Here is a 17836-nt window from a genome sequence, read left to right as displayed (position 1 = left end):
CATGGCTCTGGAGACTGATTCAAAGAAGTCAATCAGGTTCAGGAGACAAGATCGGCCCTTCACAAACCCAAACTGGGTGGGGTCCAGTATTTGAAGGTTGCCAATGTCTTTGTTTATAAGTTCCATGATAATACGCTCCATGGCCTTGCAGATAAGGCTTGTCAGACTGATGGGACGGTAGTTTCCGGGATCCAAGGTGGATCCCCTTGTGGATTGGGATAACTGTAGCTCTGCACCACTCAGTGGGCACGAAACCTGAGGTGAGGCTATGATTAAACATGACACTTAGGTGAGGTGCCAGTTCATATTGCAGTTCATGTAGTACACAGCCGGGATGTCATCTGGTCCCATGGATGCTGTATTCTTGGCTTTAGAGAGTGCGTTTTGTACCTGTGTGGCCGTTATTACTGGAATTTGGCAATCTTCGGTATTGAGATGGGCCATTTAGGGGTGAGAGGGGTGAAGTTGGCACTGAATCGATCTGCCAGGATATTGGCAATATCCTCGGATCAGTATATTTAATGCCATTCTGTTTTAGCTCAGAGCAGATCTGAGCATTGCCATTTAGATTCTTGACATAATTATAGAATGCTTTGTGGTTGTCTTTGGAATCTTTGGCAATTTTATTTTCGTAACTAGCTTTGGAGGATTTTATGAGGCATCTCAGTTTCTTACTGAGGCTAGTAAGGGAGTTTTGCATCCTGGGATTTTCCTCTTTTCTGCAAAAGTTTCTTCCTTTTGTTGTAAAGTTTGTTTATGGCAGGGGACCACCAGATTGGCTTCCTTTTTTGGATGAGAGCATTTTGGTTCTATTTGGGATGGCACGATTCATGCATGAGTGGATGTGCTCGTACAGTGCCATAGTGTAGGATTCAGCAGTTGAACTTTCAGTTCCGTCTGCATGGGTGTCATGAAGTTTGTCACTTCTGACTTGAGTAGCATGAAGTTGGCTTTGGAGAAGTTTTTATGGTGGTTTCTTTACTGGGGGTGGGGTGGGATGTGGATGTTAAGGGTGATTAGCTTATGGTCAGACCTGACTAACGAGGGGTGACCATAGGTATGGAGCATTGATTTCCCATGTTGGTAATGACCAGGTCTAGGATATTGGAGCCCTGGTGGGACTATGGATTAGTTGATCCAGGGCGTTGGAATTTATGAATTCCAAGAACCGTTGCAAACGTGTTGGGACATGAGTAGTTTTCCCAGTTAATGGCAGGGTAGTTAAAATCACCCAGTATTAGGGTGTTTGGTTCTATCTTAATATTTTCCAGTATGTTTAGAAAGGTGTAGTGAGAATCTTGGGGTATGGTGGGGATCTGTAGCAAGCTACAATTTGGATTGCAGTCTTACCTAGTGTTAGTTGCACTTGGAGAATTTCAGACACATTGTGTTGGGCAACTAGCCTGGTGGTGTGAATATCCTTGGTGAATATTGACACTCCTCCACCTTTAGTGTTTCGGTCCTGGTTTGGTGGCGAAAAGTGTGGTAAGAGTTGTAGCCTGGTATTGCAGGGGTGCTCTCTGGAGCCTTGAACCAGGTCTCAGTTACTGCACAGATGTCGATGTTCTCCATTTTTAGGAGTGCCTCGAGAGAGTGCATTTTGAGGTTTAGACTTCTAGCATTGAGTAGCATTACCTTCAGATTTTGCATGCTTGTACCTGTTATGGTGGTGGTTTTGTCCTTTGAAGTTTGCCTAAAAAGGCACTATAGGGGTGGCAAGAGCCTTAACCAGTAACCTGAATCCCAGGGCGACAGGTGCAGACCATCTCTGGCAAAGCATCGTGGTCTGTCAATCATGTCATCCCAGGCAGACAGATACTGGATCCCCTTTGAATGACACCATAAGCTTAGCCAATTGTTGAAGTCAATCATTTTATCCTTATATTGTGGTATCATTCTGGGCGAAGGCAGGATGCTACTCAGGGCTAGTGTCATACCTGCCTGGGCCACATGATCCGAGAGCTCTTCCATGTCTCTTTTCATGTAGTCCAGGGAGGTGCGTCTCAAGTCATTCACTCCAACATGGACAATGACAGAGTCATATTTGTACTTGTTGTGGAGTGACTTGAGTGCATGCGTTATGTGGCGGATCCTGGCACCCGACAGGCAGCTGACTGTAATTTTCTCCTTATTCAACCTGGTGAGAGGGACATCAGTGTGCCGGACTATAGAGTCACCTATGACTAAAGTGTTAGGTACATTGTCTTGCCTTAGGGGCTGTTGCTGGGTGGCACACTGGTGTTGTGAACTATGTGACACATTGGTTGTGATTGGTGTTTGTTTGCGTTTCAGCTTCAGAGGTCTTTGTTGCTTGGGCAGGTTACATTTAAGGGCCTCTGCATATGTGGATTTAGTGTTGCTATATGTGGGTGTTGGTGGTGCGGGTTTAGAAGGGCTATGTGTTGCTTGAGGTGTAGTGTAGGTGTTAACCTTCTCCTCTTGACTGTTTAGCAAAATCTTGGGTGGAGAGAGCTTTGCTTCCATTTTGGCTATGTAAGTGCATCTCTCACAGGTTGTAGTGTTGGGTGGTAGGAGGAGAGGGTTGTCTGTGTACATGAGGCAATTGCTGCATTGCCCCAGTATGCCCAGATTCACCAGGTGGACAGGAGAAATCACGGGAAGCTGACCCTTGGACATGCCTGGTTTGGGGCTTTTTTTTTTTTCTTTGTAAAGTATAGGAGCTGTTTCCTTAGCAAGGTACTTTGCAATTATAGGCTGTTTAGTGCCTACTATTAATTTCTCCTTGTTAACAAGGAGAGTTCAGTGTTTGTATGAGTTTAAGGCTTCCTAGTGCTTTCCAGCAGGTATTAGAGAAAGTGCTAGTCACAGGGATGCTTAAAGGTAAGATTGAAAAGAATGCACTCTGCAGTGTGCACTAGAGAAGTTAGATGTGAAAGTAGGTAACTTGAGTTTTACCTGTTTAAAAAGTTAAGGTTTAGTGGAGAGTTACTATTTTTAAAACAGCAAGATGGACTGAAAGGGGTGGTCACTTTTGTATTTTGGTACTATGAAATACTGTAGGATGGCCAATAAATTTAAATAATTGAAGGGGTGGGATTTCAAAAGTGATGATTTTGTGATTACTCACATAAGCCAGTGAAAGTAGAGAGAAATGAGATATATATTCAGATTAACATAAGAGGCGGGCAACTAGAAAGACAGTGGTTTTTAACAAGACAACTTAAATGGGTGGGAGAGCGGGAAAAAAAAATTTCTGCCTGACTCAGAACAGAGAGAGCTGTGGTCTCTTTTGAAGTTTTAATATGCTGTAAAACAGAATGCAAGCAAAACACAAGGTAAAGAAAACAAACTACAGTATTCAAAATATAGAAAGGCAATGTTTGCCTGTACCTCGGAAAAATAAATGCCGAACAAGAGGGGTCCCAGGACTGAGCCCTGTGGGACACCGCTTGTGACTGGCTTAGAGTCTGACAAATTTTCCATTTATATAATAGCACCAGGTGTCACTTTGGTGTATAGCCCTTGTATGAGCTGCTAGCTGTGCCCGTTCTTTGATGGCCATGTGAATACACATAGTGTCAGGCAAGAAAGAAGAAATATACCCAGACAGTTCCAATAGTAGTAGGAGCAACAGGTCTTATAAAAAATAATTTGCAGTCGTATTTAAATATGTTACCAATTCATGTAACACAGTATGAATTGCAGAATGAGCCATTACTGGGCACATTACGGGTGCTGCAAAGAGCACTTTTGGCTGACATCAAAGAGTGAAACAAACTATATTCATTAACTTTAATCGTTTAATCATACTTTTGACTTAGCAATGGGGTCCATTCCTGCCATGGTATTAGAAACCCAAAAGACTTGGAGAAATTAAAAAAAAAAAATTCAGGCATGTTACCTGCATGCTAATGTCTTAGGTTCACATGACCATAAATAGCAATGCCCACTGCCCACTCAGTTGTTCAGGGATTGCCATCTTTTTTGACTCCAAGGATTCATTGTGCAGCATAATTCCTAGTATACTGTCGCTAAGTTAGGATTTATGTATACCTATCCCCGTTATGCTAACTGACGCTGCCTTGGCTGCATTATTTACAGCACCGCAGTTTTGTTATACACATCTTTCTGAATACTACCCCCTCAGTATTTTGCATATCATCATTTTCTCAAATTTTCTGCAGCAACTGTTTTTGCATAGCTGATCATAGTCAATTTTGTCACAAAAATTCCAAGACATACACTATAAAACTAAGTAAGAAGTATTTCAAGTTGAGGTTTCAGGGAGACAAAGAATCCATTACTAAGTAGCTCATTATCTTGGAATCATAGATCATACACGTCTGAAATTACTTTAGCTTTTTGCTCTTAGTTTTATAAGTATTGTTCAAACTTGGGGTCACAAGACTAGGAAATATAACATTATCTGACTGCCATGCCACACTACTTAGTTAAGAAAAAAAAATCCAGGATCTTAAGAACTATAAGTCTTATGTTAGGATTTAAACAAACAAAGGTGATTTCTGAGATGCAAGATATATGAAGAATATAATGAATTCCATCTTCTGTTTGGCCCTTGATTGCTGTAAATTAGCAGAGCAGTAATGCTCATCAGAGAAATCATGCATTTGCTTGTCAGCAAGTCAAATAACAGCCACTAGGTCAAAGGTCTAGTTCAACTGTAGTTTGCAATTACTGAAAAGCTTGTTTGCATTTCTTCAGTAATAACTGACTGGCTCTGAGGCAACACATTTGTTTCTAATGTAATTTGCATATGTGTGTGTGTATTGTAAGATCAGATTATTACAGCTAAACTCTCCCAGCTCTTCCTTTGCAGAGCAAAAGAAAGGTGGCCAGTGCACGAACCCCCCCCGCCCTAGCCATTCAGATCTAATTTCTGTGCCTTGCCCCCAGCCCTCCTTCAGCTGCATATTTTATTAAAACAAATCATTTCTTCTTTCAAACTATAGTAAACTGCTTGCTGCAAATGTAGAAAACAGTTGTTATAGTTTAGACCCTGCCTGCTTGGAGTACTGCATAGCTCAGGTTTTAGTTAAAAAAAAAATATATTTTTTATTTTTAAACTGTAGAAAACTGCTTGCTATATACTGCAGTTTAGACCACACAGAGAGCAGCACAGTGTTCAGTTTTGACTGCTAATGCAATATCGGGTTTTCAAACAACAGTACACACTGAAAACAGTACACACATTTCAGGAGTAAATGGAAGTCTCCTGTAAAGGCAAGTATACTCTTCTAAGATATACAGGAAGTATAGCAAGAAATGTAACAGCTGTTACGAGCATGGTTAATGAACAACATATTTGTAAAATTGTCAGACGTTATCCTGTGACGTAATCAATTTGCACGTGTGCCCATAATCATATTTTTAATACTTTCCTAGTTAAGAAATATAAGGCATGTCCATTGGAAACAGATTATGAATGTAAATGCAACATAACCATTGTCTGTGAACATATTTCCACCAGGATGTCTTGATAAGTAAAAGTCAGATGAGAAAGCAGAGAAAAAGCCACGTGAAGATGTACGCAGAATGGCAATGACAATGCATGATTATGGAATGCGCCACTATTATCTGCTATATATGAATGCCACCGTTACGCTATGGGCATGTGCTCATCATACAGAAGGGACAGCAGAAGCTTCTGTCTTACTCTGAGAAAGGCTTATACTAGGAATAAGTCATCAATGGAAATCCAGAACCAGGGCATTGGCATGATCTAGATCAGATATCCAGACTATGCATGGAACAGACATGCATGTTCAAAATGACATATGCAAACAGCATGCTGTACATCCCAATAATTTCATGTCACAAGATTTTAGTAGCAAAGAGTTTGTGTAATACATATCATCCCGGACAGTCATGTGTATCTGAGCAACTGGAATGCTGTAAATGTTTGGTTGAAGCTACATGTCTATGTGGAACCTCATTCCACAGGTATGCCAGCTGTATAGTAAAAGATTGCTAGGAAGTTTCAATATAACAATAAGCAATTTTTTTTGTTCCTGAAGACTGAAATATAATATTTTCTTTTCACAGTTGTAGCTGAGAAATGGCATTTCACCTTAATAACAGAATGAAAATATTTCACTAGCTTATTATTTTACCCAAAGGCTTTTTATCTTCTCTTATTTCTCTAAAAAACTTACCATGTTATTGAGCAGCTTAGAAACGTAATTTCTCTGAAAGATAATGGGAGACCTCATGGAAGAAAAACATTCCTTTTGCAGAATCACCAGAAATAATTCTGTGTTGAACTCATGAAGAAGAGATAAATCATTATCTAAAAGAACTGAATTACTTAAAAATGTAGCAAAAAAAATACTGCAATAGAACCACTCTGCCTTAAGTTTATGCAAAAGAATTCCGAGTGTGTATGTAGAAAAATAAATTGAAAAAAAGGTAATTTAATGATTGCCTAACTTTGAAAAAGAATGAGAGCGAGAGAGAGATTCTGCATCTAACTTCCAACCAAGCTACATAGATTTCTATGACTGCTTTCTCCAATTATTGTTGAAAGTTTTGTTAACAGGCACATGCTTTCCATGCTGAGAGATTTTGGTTAAAATAGTTGTATATCCTAGACAAGAAAAATGTACTAAAATACTTGAACTTCAGCAAAGACAATATTTTTAAATAATAATGTGCAGTCTGTGCCAAACTGAAATGAGGAAGGAAGTTACTGAGATTATCAGGAAAGGTTTCCTGATCTTGTTCATAGTTGTAACACTTGTCACTTGGTTTAAGGTCAGAACATGTTTCTCACTGTTTTTCCAAATGATATTGATTGTCTAGCTAACAGCTCATCAGGAACAAAGAAAATATAGGTCTTCAGATGGCAACAGTACTGATTTGAAGTTAGTACATCCAAATGAGACCCTTTCCCATCTCCTTCACCTGAAATATGTCAACCTAAAAATAGCCTAAATAAAGCAATTACTCTTTACCATATAAGGCATGCACTTTTCATTTGGGCAGATGTATACAGTTTGGATTATATGCTTCCTGTGCAGCATTTGGAAATGGGAAACTTGGTAATTTCTTACATTGAGTACTCCTGTGTTCCACTCCCCCAGTCTGCAGCTCCAAATTATTTTGAAGGTTCTTCTCCAAAGGAAATGAAAATCCTAAAAAAAAGTGGCAACTGGAGACAGTGAAAGCAATAAGGCAAACTCCTTAAGCTGCTAGATTATCTCCCAGGAGAATTATTGGAACTCAACAAGTAAGATAAATTAAGTTTACCTACCAAGTGGCATCTACAGATATCCATAATCCATAATCAATGGATCCTTTCATTGATTGTTATGGGACATTTTTCTTTATCTTAAAAGTATACTTATCTCACACTGTTTTCTTCAGGCTGTCATCATTTTCAGACATCGCAGTTAAGTACCTAAGAAATACATTGTAAACTAAGTGACATTTTCATATAACCAACATCACATGTTTTTGCTATGCTGTATAATATTCTAAACTAGATATTATACCATGACCCCCCATTAATATTCCAAAACATGCACACTGATTGGTCAACGTGCACGCTGTAAATCGACTTATACTAATGGAAAAAGGTCCGGTTGCCCGGACTTTTTCCATTAGTATAAGTCTTTTTTAAAACACTATCTCGCTATGTTAAAGGAGTTTAACATAGCGAGACAGGTTTAAAAAAAGTAACGGAGATCTTGCTTTCTCCGTTGCTTTTTTTAAACCTGTCTCGCTATGTTAAATGGGTTTAACATAGCGAGACAGCTTTAAAATAAGCAACGGAGATTCTCCGTTGCTTTTTTTAAAGCTGTCTCGCTATGTTAAACCCATTTAACATAGCGAACAGTAAAAAGCAACGGAGATCTTGCTTTCTCCGTTGCTTTTGCCCACAGCTCTGATGTACTCGTGGGCATGCATGCGCAGTACATCAGAACTGCCGCAGAATACCAGACAGCTGTGGAAGGGCAGCAAGGAGGCATTATACAATGCCATTATTTAAGAAAAGTAATTATTTTTTCTTAAATAATGTCATTATAATAATAACCCACTTCTGGGTGTGGATAATGCTGGATTTACCCACAGTTGTCTTTGTTTGGCCACTCGGGCTTCGCCCTCGTGCCAAACCACGCCAACCGTGGGTAAATCCAGCATTACCCACACCCAGGCGTGGGTTATTGCTTTAATATTTGTTACTTCCCATGAATCTTAATCAGTTTTCACTTGCATTATTTTAAGTGTTTGGAAAAGTCTATAGGGTGTTACACATTTTCAGGACAGTAGCAGTTGTGTTTATGATGTTTCTGTATTGTTCACCCTGCAAATTTGTAAAGAGAACCAGTTCTGCAGATTCTGACTCCTAGTCTCTTGGGGAATTGTGGCTAGATGTTAAAGTTTCACTTTGATGTAGTCCTTTTTCTTAAAGCAAACAGACAAAATGGAATATGGTCTGGTCTTTTCCACTATGAAGTAATAAAATTTCCTATCCATGGTAAGAACATCCAAAGTAATTTAAATGAAATTGTGGGATACAATAAATGTATTGGACATGAGGAGTAAATTGCGTCTTCAAGGGATAGTTCAGCAGAGGAGTGGAAATAAAGCATATTTTCAGCTAGCCAACAAATATATAGAGAACAGTAAAATAAATTAGCATATAAACAAATAAATAAAGTAGGTACATTGCCTGGGACCTTCACATTGAGTCTGAATGGGGTATGGAAGGGCCTATAAAGAACTATGTAGGGTGCATCAAACAAAACTCAACCTCAGAGAGAAGATAATGCCACTGGGAATCCTCACCAAGCACTCTTTCTCCGCTGGGATTTCAGGCTGGCCCACAAGAGAAATTAGTTTGTTCCACAGAGATGGGTGTAGTACAGAGTCTATATCACAGAATGCTTTTATACAGAAGACAAGTGGTTGAATGTGTAAAAAGGACTGTAGGTACTGTGAAATTTATGACATTTCTAGAGGAACTATGAAAGAGCCAATATAGAAACAGGATACCACTAATCTATACCTGCATAAGCAGATCAGTCTGGGTTAAGACAAATATTCTGTATAATGTCAGAAAAGGAAGACATTTATCAGATAGAAAGTACTAAAACCAAAATGTTAGCTTTCTAGAGGCCCAGTTGACTACTGCTTTGTTTGCTGAAACAGTAGAAAATCTGTACAATAGCAAAGAGAAATGATAAGAAGAACCCCTGTGACAAATCTTTACGACACCTAAATATATATTTCAAACAGCCATAAATTACAATGGTATAGGGAATAGGAAAAGAGAATTCCTTATAATCTTGAAGAAAATCAACATGATGCCTCAGAGGTTATTGGGATGATGTTCATATGCATTTTCACAGGGTGCCCTGGTTTCTTCTGTCAGTGAACTGGCAATTCTCCAAACATACCAGCGGTGTTCATGGCATGTACTTGTGCATCCTGTGATGGACTGGCATCTAGGGTTAGCTTCTCTGCTGTGTGCCCTCTAAGTCCTAGGTTTGGCTTTGCCTTCTTCATGACATGACAATGGGAAATCAGAGGACTAAGTGAGTGAGTGAATGAATGAATAAGATCATTTATGGTAATAATGCATCATGTAGGATTCACTAGACTTGCAGCATGCACTGTGTGTCATGTCATGCCATAAGGAAAAAATAATCAAAGAAAGTAAGACCTCAACTTATCAGGAAATGTGTAGAAAGATGGAAGCCTCCATAAATGTATAATTAGGATGTCTAGTCTGTTTTAGACATAATTTTTAAATCATCACATATGAAGACTTTCCTTAGTTTCTCCCACTTGAGAAGAAGTTTGCAAGTGAGGTCAACAGAAGCAGTAAATGTCATGTTAGATTAAAGATACATCTGACCATACTAATTTTTATTTTACCTGTCAACCCAAATGGACTACTGGCATATGTAATTTGAAATAAATATGAATTAGAAATCCACTAAAATTCACCATACATATGGTTGCAATGTGTGAGTAAAGGTACATATGTGTGTGTGTGTGTGTGTGTGTGTGTGTGTGTGTGTGTGTGTGTGTGTGTGTGTGTGTGTGTGTGTGTGTGTGTGTGTGTGTGTGTACGTGCGTGTGTGTGTGTATGCATGTATGTGTTATTTGCATGCCCATTTGCACATCTTCCGCAGAAACAGTGCCCCATCAAGGACTAGTTTTCTGCTTAGATTGGCTCTTCATATGGTGCCCATTGCTTGTTTGGAAAGGCCGCAGCTTCCTCACAGCCATGAAAATGATAAACTATATGTATTTAGGAGACTGAATGGCTGTGTCATTCTTCTACTACTTTAGCCAGTATCGCTTCTGTAAGAATGGAGAGACACAAATTCCTAGGAATTTTAAGCTAGTTGCGGACCCCTTAAATGAGTGGTTCCCGATCGTTTTCATACAATGGCACCCTAATGCACCTTTACCAAAACTGGAGTTTAGTCATGACACACTTGTGTCAGCCACCCATTTCTATATGATGGTGATAACAAGTATAACAGAATAATAACATTTTGGTTAAGTGCCAGAATGCTAATATAACCTGGCACATTTTAAAATTATTTTCTAAACATTAGCTCCATGTCTGTGATATATCCTTCATCACTGGACTTGTGATGAATATTTCAGTTTTATGGACATATTTTGGAGTATTTATGACCCAGCACCCACAGTGTTCCATAAAACAGTCTAGGCATCTACAATCCTGTATCCCTTCAGAGACTGTTACATAAAATACTGGAGACATATGTATACAGTTAGACACTGGGACAACATTTTTTACAGAATCTTGTTCTTACCAAAATACTCATTATGGCTTCCATGCACAAGGATGATAAGACCATGCAATGTCAATGATCCCATGTAACCCCACCTAAATAAGGGAGTTATGACTGCAGTCCTAATCACCCAATTTGCAAATTTTCAAAAGCTTTTACTGCTGAGGATCAGCTCCATAGACTTAAGACATCTGATCAAATAGGGCAGAACAATTGCAGACATGCTGTTCCTACAACCGGACAGCTAAACCTGTGACTTACTCTCTTACTGGATGTGTGATTAACAAGTACAGATTGTAATAGCACTTGCTACAGACAGCTTTGTTCCACACACAAGCTATAAAGCAAAACTCCTGAGAAGCTGTAACTAGTTAGGTACTCTCAGATGACACATCTCCACAAGAAAGCAAAGATAATTTTACAAGTAACACCACTACAACCAGGTTGTATTTGAATTTAATTTGTATTGTAAGTCAATGCCTCAATTTTCAAGAAAATCACTAACACATTTTAGAAAACACAAGTCAGTCTGTGAACAAACCCACTAGTTCCTTTTATTCCTTTCCAACACGCAACAGCACATAGTGACCCATGTACAAACTAATATTCTCACTCACCTCTGCCAAAACTTGCATTTAATGCCATCAAACCATGATCTGCTGGAGCTCACAGGGCTTGCAATTGCTTAATCAACCAGTCTGCTAAATTTTGCCCCAAGCTTTCTCACTCTGACAAGGAGTACAGTAAAAGGTTACCATAGACCAGTCTGTATAAGAGCCCCTAACACAGTAAAGCGATTCTGAAGAATTGATATAATGTACTCCTGTACAGATGGCTAGATGTCATCGGCAGAGCTGATCATTTTTGTGTTACTGACAAATGGGAAAATGGATATCAGAATCAATCTTCTAAAGACATTACAGCAGACAGAGCAGTCATGGGTTGTACACTGCGAAATCACATCTTTAAGTCAGTTGTAATCCAAAAGTAAAATATTTTTTTCTACTTCTCCTGAGTAAGCAGCATTTACTGAATCAAGGCTAAAGCAGTCTTTTCTCACATGTCTGCATGATGCATGAGAGTTTGCCCTTGAGACTAAAGGTCAAAGTTGAGTGTTATCATGTCACAATATTATGGACAGTGTTTTAGCTCTATTTGTTATTGATACATAAGTACATTGCAGTAATAAAAAACTTTTAAAAAAGGTGCTGCTGTCCTTTCCTGCCTACTTCTCAGCAGCACCCTGGTTAGGAACCAGTGCTTTAAACTAAAAGCAGTACTTTCTGAGAAGATGTATTGTTGTGTCAGAGCAGCTGTTTCGGAACTGTCAATTTTATGTCCTGACAACAAAGACAAAATCATCAGAATAAAGGCATAAAGTTAAAATGATCTGCAAACTAGGAATCCCATGTGAAGGGAAAGGTTATTTAATGGAAGTGTTTTGGGCTTCCATTAAAAGGTTCAATAAAATAAACAAAACAGGGTACCTTTTCTTGATATCCTGCAGGTGAATAGATTCAGATGTATACTTTCCAGTTTGATAATAGGTCACATATACCACATACAACTGCTTTAGAGAGCTGTTAAAGTAGGTTGAATAACACAATTTGTCCAAGATATTAAACATACAGGTATAGCTTATCATATGAAATGCTTCTTCAGTGTCATCATTAATTGAAAATGGTTTAAAAGCTCATTAGGGTGTACTGTCTGGTTTAGGAAGAGACAATGAAAGTCTACTATTACTGAATGTGTTCAGGGTTGGAGACAAGGACAAAGTAGTAATGTCATCAGAAGAACATAGTCCTGGTGGACTGCCATACTGATCCTGACCAGCACTAAAACTTACCCCGACAGTAGCATATTACGTGGATGGAAGAACTAAGGAAGCATCATTTTTATTTTATTTATTTATTTATTTGCATTTTGTTCACTGGGAAAGTCCACTGGGCCAAGAGAACCCATTTTTAGTGGAGGCCCAGGGAGAAAAGTTCGACAGTACTAGATATTAAATTTGAATTACAAAAAAATTGAATTACAACGAATAAGTATGTACAAAATACAGAGTAAAAACCCATGACAAGGATATACAATAGTATAATCTGAACAATAAGTATAATCTTGGAGAAGAAGGAAACCATCTCAGTGATTTCATACCAATGTTTTATAGTCAAACATAATGTGTTGTTTTGATGTCAACATTTTGTCCATTTGATGTAGAATACTGCATCCAATATTGATATATATATGTTTATATATTTATATATGTATAGGTATATTAATAAAACAAGATGATGTCTGTGTATATTTTTACACACACACACACACACACACACACACACACACACACACACACACACACACACACACACACACACACACACACACACACACACACACACACGTATGCAAACAAGCACACAAACTGCCCACATATGTGTATGCACATCTATACACATAACATATTAAATAGTCTGTCATTTGTCAGGTTTTAGGAAACCTAAATTTATTATATTTAAGTTAGGAGTGTAGAGGCAAAACCTTTACATTGGAGGGTAAGAAGTATCAGACTTAAATTATTTGTTAGTTTTAGATAAAAGGCTCTAACAGCTGACAACATTATAGTTGATTAACCAATATGGATGCACTCTTGCTCTTGCAATTCTGATTGCTCAATGGTTTACATACCTCTCAACCTCTTAGCCCAAGAAATGTGGACAAATCCCAACATGATGGGGAACAAAGGCCCAAAACCGGACAGATTTTAAATGCTGCTCTTAGAAACCTAGAACGTAGCTAGAATAACAGACTTAGAATAACAGAGTTTGTATTAAAATGCATTTTCTAAAGGATATGAAGTCTGAAACTCAAATGTATGTCATTATTTAGTGATTTAATTCCTCATATCATCCCAGTGATTTGCTAGAAAGCTACAAATTTATGAGGAACAGACCAAAATTTTAAGGCAAAAATCTGGACATTCTGTGAAAATCTGGACAGTCGAGAGGTATGAAGTCTGTTTCACTTTTTGTTTTTGTTAGTACACTTTAGATTCTCATAGTAAGAAAGAAGATTCCAGTTACATGCTTGGTCTCATAGTAAGAAAGAAGATTCCAGTTACATGCTTGGTATTGCAGCCCTGGCTAAACTGCCTTGAAATCTCAAGTCCATCCACAGTCATACTCCCAGAACTCTCTGACTAAATCCACAGTTATACTCCCAGAAGTCTCTGACTAAATGCACAGTTAGGTTCCTGGTAGTCCTACACTAGATCCACAGGTCTTCCAGCAGTTCTCTTGGTATTTCCAGAGCATTGTGTCATTGTGTTCCCCAAAAATACATCACTCTTGGTCTTGAAATTCTTCTTTCTGAGAAGCAAACTTCTCTATTTTGTGGGCTTCTAAATCTTCTTTTCATACAGCCTTTCAGGTGATTCACATTAGTCCATACCTCTCAATATCTTATTGCAGGAAATCTGGACAAAGCTTGACAAAATGGGAGGGACAAAGGCCCAAAAATAGGGACATATTTTAAATATTGCTCTTATAAACTTAGAAAGTTGCTAGAGTAACAGGGTTTGTTTAACATGCATTTTCTGAAGGATTTGCAATCTGAAACTGAAATATATGTCATTATTTAGTGAATTCATTCCCCAGATCATCCCAATGATTTGCCAAAAAACCCAAATTTTATGAGGAACAGACCAAAAATATAATGCAAAAATCTGGACAGCTTGCGAAAATCTGGACAGTTGAGAGGTATGCATTAGCCTTTGCTAAAACAGATTTTACTGCCATAGTACACTTATCATACTTACAACCATCAGCTTTTGTTTATACATTATAGTATATACAGTTCAGCAAAACAGCATTTCTGAAAAATCCAATAGTTACTATGCATTTCTGAAAAATCCAGTAGCCACTATGCCAACATCACCTCCATTCCCCTAGAAGCCCCAGTTCTGTACTGAATTAATGAATGGGTTACAGGACTTTGATGCTCCTGTTCTGCTACATGTACAAGCACTGCAGAGGTGCATTGTCAGTTAATGAAGTGAAAAAATGTCCCAACATGTAATATTGCAATGAAGATAGGGCCCACTTAATAGCTAGGCATTCGTAATCTATGGCAGAGTAGAGTATGTAGTCTCATCCTTCCTTAACTGTCAACACAGGCAGCATACTGAACACAGCAAAAATCATCTGTACTACCCTACTCATATCTGATAACTGTAATCCTAACCTTTCCATGCCCATAACCCAAGCCCTTCACATTGCATTACAAAACACACTTTCCCTAATAGTCCCATTAAACAAAACACCCAGACTACAAACATACCATACATACATGCAACACTACATCTATCCCATTCCCTACTCTTACTCCACCCTTCAAACACATGCACATACACCTTCACTCTCCAAATGCTAAAACGTTCTTTCGACATTCTGCTTAATCACACTTTTGCCTTCTAATATTGAACAATTGCACTATAGTCAGAAAATTGTGATCAATATATATCTACTGGATGACTGAAAATGGGCTTAACTACAGCTGAGAAAAGGAGTGAAAAGGCCAGTACCACATGCATTGAGACATTATTGACTTTCACTGAAGCATTTGTATAAGGGACTGAATATTCCAGGATGCAGTATATTATAGTGCAATGATGATACAAGGCAAGTAAAATCATAGCCATATAATAAATCATGCTCACTAATATCTTATTAGGTATTCATGATGGAGAATGTCTGTCAGGTAAGCATGTGTACTTATAAATAAAATGTGGGGTACAAAGAAGATGGTGCTTGTAAACAGTGATTAATCCATTTGTGAACATGTGACTCCAAGGACTTTAAAGCTTGTTTTCAGACATTGTCTACCAAATTACTTTCTCAGTACTTCCCTTACTAATGGATGCAGTGACTAAAATAGAATATTCACTAAAGGTTCGCTTTGCATATTCCAGTGTACGTACATGGCTGGCACTGAAATTGTCCCTCTGTGCACTGGTTTGCAGACATTTTCAATATAATTTGACACATTTTCTGAGTTTCTCTTCATCAGGGAAGTAAAAAAAATATTGTACTTGATTTTGTTTTGCTATTTGTGTTGCTGGAACAGTTTTTGGAGCCATTAAACTGTAACTGTTTCTCTTTTTTCTTAAACTACAATAATGTGTTTAGCCAGTTGATATGGACTGTCTTGGAAACTGTAGTAGTTATTCTTGTAGGAGAAGCCTAATTGCTGCCATTCTCTAAGTGTCTGAGCACCATTAGGTCTTTTGGAGTTGTTTGGTTGTTGTTTTATTTAATTGCTATACATAATGTGGTAGACAGCTGAATTGAGGTCGGCACAGAGTTGTTGTAGTTGTAGATGAATATTGAGTACTAAGTAAATGTTCATTTTGGGCCACAGTGGTGCAGCGGTTAGCATTGCCACCTCACAGCAAGAGGTTCTCCAGTTCAATTCTCAGCTGGGGTGCCTTCTGTGCAGAGTCTGCATGTCCTCCCTGTGGTTGCGTGGGTTTCCTCCCGTTGCTCCAGTTTCTTCCCACATCCCAAAGACATGCAGTAGGTGGATTGGACACTCTAAATTGGCCCTAGGTGTGTGTGTGTGTGTTTGTGTGTGTGTGTGTGTGTGTGTGTGTGTGTGTGCCTTCTGTGGAAGGTTGGGTGCCAGGCTGGCAACTCAACACTGTAAAGCTCCACTGCCAATCATGAGTAGACAGATGATCTGCTGTGGCGACCCCTAACCAGGAAAAAACGACAGAAGAAGAAATAAATGTTTATTTTGTCCCTTAACTAGTCCTCCTAAACCATCAATTGTTCTCCTGATTAACAGCTGTCAGACAGGGCCCAGAGCAGCATTAGCTTTTGTTTGTCTTCATTTGGATGTTCTGATTTGCTTCTGGCTGTACTGAAAGAATAACAGTGCTGGATGTCATTCATTGAACACCACTGATACCAATGGGATAGTCCTCCCCACAGACCTCTCACAGCCCTCAACAAGTCTCCTTTAGCCTACTTCTACATTTAGCCTGCTAATACTTAAAGCACAGGACAGCATGGAAGGCAGGAAACATGTTCCTCTTTGATCACCAGCCTCTTAGCACTTGGTACCCTAAGGCAGTGCAGTAACTACTTTATGCTCACTGATAATGAACTATTAAACACAGAAAACTCCATTTATGCATGGTGTAAATACCTAGTTAACTTGGAAGCTTCCTTCTCATGAGCAACAATAGGCTGTGAGCATCACATAGCACACCCACATCTCAAACACTACTGCATTCTCAAACAGAGTACAGTAAAATGCCATACAGTAATGCCATAAACAAAGATCCTTGCCAAAGCCTCATAGAACATGTCAGATCAGGCTCAGCAAAAGCCCTTCAGCTCACCTGCTCCATACACACCTACAACAACATGTCATCAACAGCAAAGCTGCTCCCAATCAAATAGCATTGAAGCAGCTTCTAATGAAAATACTAATCCAACTTCTGAGGAAAATGTATAGGGGACTGAGTTTTAAGAAATTCAGATTCACGACTCACTGGGCTGGATAGGGTTAGGGTAACTATCAGCAGCCTTTTAGGTGCCATGATCACAGACATTACAATGGTCCTCTGAACGCTTACCTGAGACAAGTATGATTAAGACATGGTGGTGATCCATGTGAGATTCACCAATAAGGATGCCTATGCATAAATAAAAGCACACTGGCTATAACAATTGGCTTAATAGCTGGTGTTATTCTAGAGGGATCCAGCATATATCAGCCTGGGATAAGATGATAGATAGCATTTCTTTTGCAAAGGATGGTCTTTATCTCTCATTCAAGAGATTCTACATACTACATACTGGCAAAAACTGTTACTGCCCCCTTTGTTCTTTTAATTACTTCATCTGATGGCCACACCAACTTAGTATAGCTATCTAAAACTAAACTGGACTGCAATAGGATGTTTTTCTTAACACTAAGAGTCTCAATAACACATCTCAGATACCTACAAGATAAGCTACCCACAAAGTAAGCTCCTAGAACTTCAGTTTACTATGGAAAAGACAAGCTACCAGTTT

The sequence above is a fragment of the Protopterus annectens genome, chromosome 2.part2 (assembly GCF_019279795.1).
Source record: "Protopterus annectens isolate FY-2018-M chromosome 2.part2, PAN1.0, whole genome shotgun sequence".
Taxonomy (NCBI): domain Eukaryota; kingdom Metazoa; phylum Chordata; order Ceratodontiformes; family Protopteridae; genus Protopterus; species Protopterus annectens.
The sequence above is the reverse complement of the archived record's forward strand: the minus strand, read 5'-3'. Positions refer to the sequence as shown.